This window comes from Gossypium arboreum, chromosome 4 (genome assembly GCF_025698485.1).
Source record: "Gossypium arboreum isolate Shixiya-1 chromosome 4, ASM2569848v2, whole genome shotgun sequence".
NCBI lineage: Eukaryota > Viridiplantae > Streptophyta > Magnoliopsida > Malvales > Malvaceae > Gossypium > Gossypium arboreum.
This window is the reverse complement of record NC_069073.1, coordinates 6,237,012-6,246,593: the sequence shown is the minus strand read 5'-3', so window position 1 is coordinate 6,246,593 and position 9,582 is coordinate 6,237,012. Positions and strand designations below refer to the sequence as shown.

At 33.5% G+C, this 9,582-nt stretch overlaps 1 long non-coding RNA gene across 1 annotated transcript; it reads left to right on the top strand.

Moving 5' to 3' along the window:
• The first annotated feature begins 237 nt into the window (after positions 1 to 237).
• On the top strand, positions 238 to 2,194 carry LOC128291467 (uncharacterized). The gene is made up of 2 exons (XR_008281259.1): positions 238 to 1,096; positions 2,010 to 2,194. It is a non-coding gene; the product is annotated as an uncharacterized LOC128291467 (long non-coding RNA).
• Positions 2,195 to 9,582: the final 7,388 nt, after the last annotated feature.

Sequence of the window (9,582 nt, the reverse complement as noted above, 5' to 3'; positions counted from 1 at the left end):
CGACAACAAGAAAAGCTTCCGCAATGAAAGTATTTTTCCAAAATTAATCACTTTTCCTAAAATGACTTAATCAAATCAGTTTTCCTAGAAATATCCATGACATTAAGGTGTGGCAATGGCGGTATGCATGTCTAGGATTGGATCCGAAGGAGCTTGGTATTAGCAATCAGATGGACTCACCACCTCTTTTCCGGTTTCCTACCGGTGCATAGCTTCCATTCACTTTAACCCTTAATGAATTAATCTTTTGAACATCAAGTACGATTTTCTGGACTTAGAAAAGAAATTTTTTTTTTAACATTTTTGATGTGGCATGCCGGATCCGGCCATAACTTCTGGGCTGGGTTTGGGGTGCTACAATATAAGTCTTTGGTCGCTCGTTTTCAACAAGTTAAGGAAGGGGAAACTTCTGAGTTTGAGAGCCAGAAGAGACGATGCAACAGCAATACCCTCATCTATTTGGATTAGGTAAATTTCGAGGACGAAATTTCTTTAAGGAGGGTAGAGTTGTAACGCCCCAATTTTCTGGAATTCTGTGAATGTTGACAAAATTTCATGCTTTGATTTTGTCATTTGTGAGTGAAATTATGAAATAGGACCTATGTGAAAATGTTTGAAAATGCTATAGGCTAAATTGAAGTGGCCAAATAAATAGGAGTGCAAAATAGGAGGATTTGCATGATAAACCTCCCATTTTACATGAAGTGGCCAACCATCATGTTGTTGTAGACAAAATGTACACTTGATATCCATAATTTATGGTACAAATTGATACAAATTGATAATAGGTTAGGTAAATGTTCCATGATAATGGGTTAGGTAAATGTTTCATGATAATAGGTTAGGTAAATGTTCCATGATAATGGGTTAGGTAAATGTTTCATGATAATGGGTTAGGTAAATGTTTCATGATAAGAATATCATGTATTTTGTATTAAAGAATTAAATGGATGAAATATGAAGTTTTATTAAAAGAAAAAGGGGTGAAAAGAACAAAGTTTTGTCCATATTTGTTCATCATAGCTGAAAGTTAGAGAAGAGAAAGGAGAGGAGAAAGCTCTTGAGTATTCGGTCATTAATAGGAGGAAAATTGAAGGTAAGTTCTTGGTACCTTGCTTCTATTTTGAGGTTCATGAGTTCTTGATTCTACCTTAACTCTTGAAGTATATTTTGATTTTTAGTTGTGTTGTGAGCATTTAGTCATGAATTAAAATGAAGGAAATGGTTGTTGTTTCATGTTCTTTTGATGAAAAATGGAAGATAGGTGAAGTTGAGCCAAACAAATGAGCATGCATGTGCCTTAGATGTTAAAGGGAAAAATCGGCTAACATGTTGTGCTTTAAAATGATGAAATGGAGATTATACTTAAGTAAAATCATAGATATGTGATGATTGATTGGTGATATACATGTTTAAATAACAAGCATGCAAGTTAGGTGTGAAAGAGTGATTTGGTAATAAATCTGCTTGGGACAGCAGCAGTAACGTGACTTTGGAAAATCACCATAAATTGTGGAAGATGAATTAGAAGCTGAATAAATTATGTAATTAAAGCTTATTGAGTCTAGTTTGTAATGAAATAAACAAGAACATATTTTAAATTCTGTACAATGAGAAATTTGATTTGTAATGAAGAGTGGTCAGATTAGTCAAACAGTGAAATATGGGAAACTTTGAGAAAAATCTGGTATTGATTGGATAAACCAAAAATTCTGAAAATTTTATGGATATAAGATATATGAGTGTATTTTCAGGGAAAATTAACGGAACTTGATTTGGAGTTTCGTAGCTCCAGTTATAAATGATTTAGTGACTGTTGCTCAGGAAGACAGCTTGCAGTGAAATTATGATTATGTGGTAAACATTGACAAAAATTTGTTAATGGGTTGCTTATTGATTTCTTATAAGCTTACTATGATCTGTAGGTATGGTTGGCCGAATATTGTAAGAGATTAATACGTAGTTCGTATTTGAATAGTTAGATTAACGTGTTAGTAATCCAATTGTAGGCAGTTCGTGTGTGGATCTCGTCAGCATATCGTCGCAAACAGGTGTGTAACTAACACCCTCTTTCTTAGTCTGGATCGGCAAAAGTCGAAAAGCTGAAATACCGAAAACAGGTATTTTGTAGATTTGCGAGTGTGCGAATGCTCGTGAGGTAAATCGATTAATGTTTTTGGTAAACTGCAAAGTGCATGATTTCTGTGCCCTCGATATTTTTGGGCTTAATGGGCCAAAATTGGAATGATGGGTCAACAGGCCCAATTTGGTAAGAACCCTCGGTACGTGATTCTGTTAGTACGTGAAAAGTAGGAATATGTATGAAAAACCCTAAAATAGATAAATTACTGAAATACCTTTAAAAGTGAAAAATTTACAGTTTTACCCCTACTAGATAAATTACCGAAATACCCCTAGGGTTAAATGGACCTAAATGCATGTTTGACTGTTGTTATTTACTGCATGCCATGTTGTTATTATCGATGCATGGAATTTGGGATATTGACGGAGGAAGTCTTGAAAGTGGCTTGTCCACGTCTTGGAGGCTTTGCCTCAATTCTTTGATAAGCGAAGCAGCAAGGTACAAGAATCGTGGAGTGTTAATGGGGTGGGTTGAGCTATTCCCCACATGGAGTGTATGGCTGGTACGGGTGGAGTGTAGTGGTTGGTGGGTTGAGTAGTCTCCCAAATGGGCTTGCATATGTTCTTGATGTTGCATGTATTTTGAAATGGGCCTATGGGCCATACTATTATCTGAATAAGGGCTAAGGCCCGGTTTATTATAATCTGAAAAGGGCTCTTGCCCAGTACCACTGTTACCCAAATGGGCTTGCATATGTTTCTTGATGTTGCATGTATTTTGAAATGGGCCTATGGGCCATCTTGCTATCTGAATAAGGGCTAAGGCCCGTTTATTATGTCTGAAAAGGGCTCGGCCCAGATACCACTATTACTGAATGGCCTTAGGCCCAATAGGCTTGAGTGACTTGGGCTTTGAATGGGTTTTCCTTACACACCGAGTTTCCCCAAACTCACCCTTTTATTTTCATCCACGCAGAAATCCCCAACCATAGTGGGCTTGGGTCGTGAGGGAATTCGAGTGGCCACCGTTCGAAAGTTTGATTTTCTTCGGTGAACTGAACATCCTTTTATTTACGTTTGAAGTTTTGGGTTTTAAATGTAATAAGGCCGCAATTATTTTTGATGGTTTTAATATGTATTACTAAGATAGATATTACTTATTTTAACTGTTGAAATTGGATAGCTTTAGGCGCGTTTTCAAAAACAACAGTTGATTTCAAAATTACACGACAACAAGTAAAGTTTCCATAATGAAAGTATTTTCCAAAATTAATCACTTTTCCTAAAATAACTTAATCAAATTGGTTTCCTAGAAATATCCATGACGTTAAGGTGTGGCAATGGCGGTATGCATGTCTAGGATTGGATCCGAAGGAGCTTGGTATAGCGATCCGATGGACTCACCACCTCTTTCCGGTTTCCTACGGTGCATGACTTCCATTCACTTTAATCCTTAATGAATTAATCTTTTGAACATCAAGTACGATTTTCGGACTTAGAATGGAATTTTTTTAACGTTTTGATGTGGCATGCGAATCCGCCATAACTTCGGGCGGGTTTGGGGTGCTACTGATAAATATAATAATGTACAATAATAAAAAGCATGTACGTACATATATAATAAAATATATATTAATAATAACAGTAATAATGAGGATAATATAAGCAAATATACACGAAATAGTATAAAAATATATAACTAATAATATTAAAATATATACGTACATGATAATATATAAAAATGATATTAGAAAACATATGTACATAATATAGTTATCAAAACATATATATACACATATTAGAAATAATGTTATAAAACAATATATTAATGATATTGCATAAACATATACATATATATATTAAAGATATATATATACATAATATATATAAAATATATACAATATATACATATATTGGAAATGGAAATAGTATATAAAAAACTATTAAATACGTTACATAAATACATTCACGTACATATATACATATGTAATAATAGTGTTAGAAATATACAATATAGTATTAAAATATACATACAATAGTATAAAAGATGTATATCTAATGATACTAAAATATATGCATAATAATATATGTAAAATGTATACACGATATAGTTATAAAAATATATATACACATTAATATAGAATTTAGAATATACTTAATATATTAAAAGAGTATACATATAATATAGTATTAAGACAAATAATAAAAAACTATTAATAATAATATATAATATATATACGTACATCTATTAAGTAGAAAGAATGATAATGAAATGTTAATGAATAAAACTATAATAATCATCACAGTAACAATATTGTAATTAATATTTAAATTGAGATAAAATAATGAGAAAAGTAAAAAGGATGTAATTGAACAAAAAATGAAATTTTGAGGCGAATTCGAAATAAAAAATAAAAGGTAAGGGCTTATTTGAATGCGCGTGAGGTATGAGGGGACCAAAAGCACAATACTCCCAAGCCCCTAAAACTATGTCGTATCAGCGAGGATTCGTTTGAATTTCAAACAAAATTATGGGGCCGATTTTAAAAAACCACAGGAACTTAATTGCACAACATGGAAAGAGCGGAAGGATCTATAACGCAATTAACCCCAAAAATGAAAACACGCAGATCCTTCTAATGGGTCAGGTCGGGTCGGTCCGACCCGGAGCCAAAACGGCGTCATTTTATTAAAGGGGGGACCAAAACGCACCGTTTTGGTCCCTATAAAAGACAAAAAAAAATTTAAAAAAATCATTTGGACGGGTAAAAAGAAAAAAAATGGGAGAAAAGGGAGAGGGAAAGGGAGAAGGGATTTCTGGCCAAGAAGGCCAGCGGTCCGATCGCTTGACCGTCATCGCCGCGCCAACCACCGTCTTGAGGTGGCGAAAAAATAATTTTCCTTTTTTTTAAAAAAAATATTTGTTTTATATATTTTTTGTTTTAAATATATACATGTAAAAAAATAGGCCTGAAACGAAATTAAAAATAGAAATAAAAAAATCACCTTAAATGTTTGATGCCTGTGTTTTAAGTTGCTGGATTGATGCTATTCTCATGTTTCCTTTATATTTTCTGAATCTTCTTGTGTATATTGGAATATAATTGTATTGATAAAAAAAAATCCAACATTTTATCTGTTTTTCATTCGGCCTTTTATAGCCTATGTTTTACACTGTCTGTTTCTCTTTTTTGATTGCTATTGCGTGCTCTGTTTGCTGTGCAGGTGGTGGGTGAACGGTGGAGGTAACTACGGGCAGGTGGCGCCAGGGGATGGGGTTGCAGTAGGGTGGTTGGGGGCAGAAGGCAAGTGGGGGAGGCAAGTGGGAGCTAGGGTTTGTGATGGCTGTTAGGGTAGGTTTAGTGGGCTTTTGAATTGGGTTTGGGGTATTGGGTTTAGGTTAGTCTAGGCTGTAGTGGGTTTAAAATGTTGTAAACAGGCTTGGGTTTTATGTATGGGTTTTGGGTTTTTTGTATTCGGGCCCGGGTAATTTAGGGTGGTGAATTGATGGGTTAGTTGGGTTTAATTTGTATTGGGTTTGTGGGTTTAGGGATTGGGTTATAAATAGGCCCATGTAATCTTGATATACACAGGCCCAAAATTGGCCTACAACAACCTGATAGTCATGAGTGTCGGAAAGTGCATTCCTGAGACTCCGTTCTCGTAAATCGGACTCGTAAATTTTTTAATAAATATTTATGAAGCTAGTTGTGTAGTTAATTAGGTTTCAGTTAAGTGAATTTATTTGAATTAGAAGTAATTAGGTATAAAGACTAAATTGCATATAGAGTGAAAGTTAAATTATGGATTAAAGAATAATTAAAGGGATTGAAGAAGTAATTTTACTATTGTTTCTTTAGTGGGACGGGATTAGGTAAATTATGTGTAAATTTATTTTATATATTATAATAATTAAAGTTAAAATATATTATAATATATTACCTTAATTATTAAGTATATATATTATATAATAATAAAAGCTGTTATAAAATAAAGAAAGATTGAGAGAATAAGAACAAAGAAAATATGAAAGCAACAGAGAATGAACTTTATTGATTAAAAGGGATGATTACAATGCTTCATCAGAGTTTCTATTTATAGGGATAAGAAGTATAAAAGAAATAGAGATCTAATTCTAATAACTATTTAAAGTATATCAAAACTTTATCTTCATCATGATGGACATCCATTTAATAAGATATTCATAACACTCCCCATTGGATGTCCATTGGTAGATAATGTGCCTCGTTAAAACCTTATTAGGAAAAAACCCTTTAGGATAAAAAAACCTAATGAAGGAAAAAGAGTACACAATCTTCTATTACAAGCTACCTCGTTAAAAACCTTTACCAGGAAAACCCAATAGGACAAAACCTTGATTAAAGGAAAAGAGTACAACTTGTTTTTAGACTCCCCCTGATGACAACATTACATTACATCTTTGAGTTGACGCATTCCAATCTTGTGTAATAGTCTTTTAAATGTTGAAGTTGGCAATACCTTAGTAAAAAGATCTGCTAAATTCTCACTATAACGAATTTGTTGAACATTTATATCGCCTCTTTTCTCAAGATCATGGGTGAAGAATAATTTTGGTGAAATATGTTTCGTTCTGTCACCTTTGATATAGTCAACCTTCAATTGAGCTATGCATGCTGCATTATCTTCGTATAAGATAGTTGGCATCTTTTCCTGTAAAGGCAAATTACATGCCTTCTGGATATGTTGGGTTAATAACCTTAGCCAAACACACTCTCGACTTGCCTCATGCATTGCAATTATTTCTGCATGATTTGAAGAAGCAGCAGCTGATGTTTGCTTTGTTGAACGCCATGATATGGCAGTATCCTCACATGTAAATAAATATCCTGTTTGAGATCAACATTTATATGGATCCGATAAGTATCCAGCATCAGCATAGCCAACTAATAGGGATTTTTAATCATTTGAATAAAATAACCCCATATCAATAGTCCCTCTGAGATATCTAAATACATGTTTAATTTCATTCCAATGTCTACATGTTGGAGAAGAACTGAATCTTGATAACAAGTTTACAACAAAACCTATATTAGGTCTTGTGTTGTTTGCAAGATACATCAATGCCCCTATGGCACTTAAATATGGTACTTCAAGACCAAGAAACTCTTTACCATCCTCGTAAGGACGAAATTGATCTTTTTTCACATCTAACGATCGTACAATCATCGGAGTACTTAATGGGTGTGCTTTATCTATGTAAAATTTCTTTAATATCTTTTCTGTATAAGTTGATTGATGAACATGAGTTCCATCTTTTAAATGCTTGATTTGTAAGCTAAGACAAAACTTTGTTTTTCGAAGATCTTTCATCTCAAATCCTTTCTTTAAATAATTTACCATATTTTGGAGATCTTTAGGAGTTCCAATAATATTTAGATCATCAACATAAACAGAAATTATCACAAACTTTGATCCATACATTTTTATAAAGACACGTGGACAAATTGGATCGTTTTTGTAACTTTCTTTTAACAAGTATTCACTAAGATGATTGTACCACATACGTCTAAATTGTTTTAATCCATATAAACTTTTCTTTAATCTGATCGAACAATTTTCCCGAGAAACTCTATATCCTTCAGGGATCTTAAATCCTTTAGAGATTTTCATATAAATTTCACTATCAAGTGTGTCATACAAATAGGTTGTAACAACATCCATTAGATGCATGTCGAGTTTTTTACATACTGCCAGACTAATAAGATATCTAAACGTGATTGCATCCACCACAGGAGAATATGTCTCTTCATAATCAATGCTGAGCCTTTGCAAAAATCCTTGTGCTACAAGCCGTGCTTTATATCTTACGACTTCATTTTTTCATTTCGTTTTTGCACAAATACCCATTTATATCCTACCAACTTTACACCTTTAGGTGTTTGGACTACAGGTCCAAAAACCTCACGTTTAGAAAGTGAATTTAATTCTGCTTGAATTGCATCTTTCCATTTTGGCCAATCTTTTTTATTTCTACATTCATCAATAGATTTAGGCTCAAGATCATCATTTTCTTTTTCTACTTCAATAGCAACATTATATGCAAATTTGTTGTCGACAACTATATTTTTCCGGTTCCATCTTTTCTCTAAAGTAACATAACTTATCGAGATCTCTTTGTTATCATCATTTTCAGCTAACTGAATTCCTTCTAGGGTTTTATGATTATAATTAGTTATATCTTTGGCCTCTTCTTGGGAATTTGTCTCCATAATATAATCACCTTGAGTATTTGCTCCTTTCCTTTTACGAGGATTTTTATTTTTGGAACCAACCGGTCTTCCACGCTTCAGGCATGGATTACTTTCTTTTGCATTAACAGTTTACCCTATTGGGATATCATATTGGAGCATCTTTAACTGGTATGTGAGATTTTGTAATTCTCTTTAGGTCAGTAAATGAATCTGGCAGATGATTGGCGATGTTTTACAAATGTATGATCCTTTGAACTTCTTGTTCATATTGACTTGTACGAGGATCTAATTGAGATAATGATGATCCATTCCATGTAATTTCTTTTACCGGCTGTATTTTCTCTAACCCTAATGTTGGGAATATTGTTTCATTAAAGTGACAATCAACAAATCATGTAGTAAATAAATCTCCAGTTAATAGTTCAACATACTTAATTATAGAAGAAGATTTATAACCAACATATATTCCCAACCTCCTCTGAGGACCCATCTTTGTTCGTTATGGTGGAGAAATTGGAACATATACTGCACATCCAAAAATTCTAAGATGGAAATATTTGGCTCCTGACCAAAAGCCAATTGCAATGCGGAGTATTTATTATAACTTGTTGGCCTGATGAGCATAAGTGCTGCTGCATGCAAAATAGTATATCCCCAAGCTGTAATAGGGAGCTTTGTCCTCATAAGTAATAGCCTAGCTATTAGTTGGAGGCGTTTGATAAATGATTCAGCTAAACTGTTTTGTGTGTGAACATGAGCTACAGGATGTTCAACTTTTATCCCAATTGACATGTAATAATCATTGAAAGCTTGAGATGTAAACTCACCAGCATTATCAAGACGGATAGTTTTTATTGCATAATCCGAAAATTGTGCTCTAAATAGAATTATTTGAGCAAGTAGTCTCACAAATGCCAGGTTGCGAGTCGATAATAAACGTACATGTGACCATCTACTAGATGCATCTATTAATACCATAAAATATCTAAATGGTCCACATGGTGGATGAATAGGCCCACATATATCACCTTGAATACGTTCTAGAAATACGGAAGATTCAATCCCAACTTTAGCTGGTGATGGTCTAATAATCAGTTTACCATTATAACAAGCATTATAAGAGAAATTTTTAAATTCAAGAATCTTCTGGTTCTTTAATAGGTGCCCAATTGAATTCTCAATTATTTTTCGCATCATAATAGATTCTAGATGGCCTAGCCGGTCATGCCAAATAGTAAAAGTATGTGGTTCTACAAACTTCTGGTTC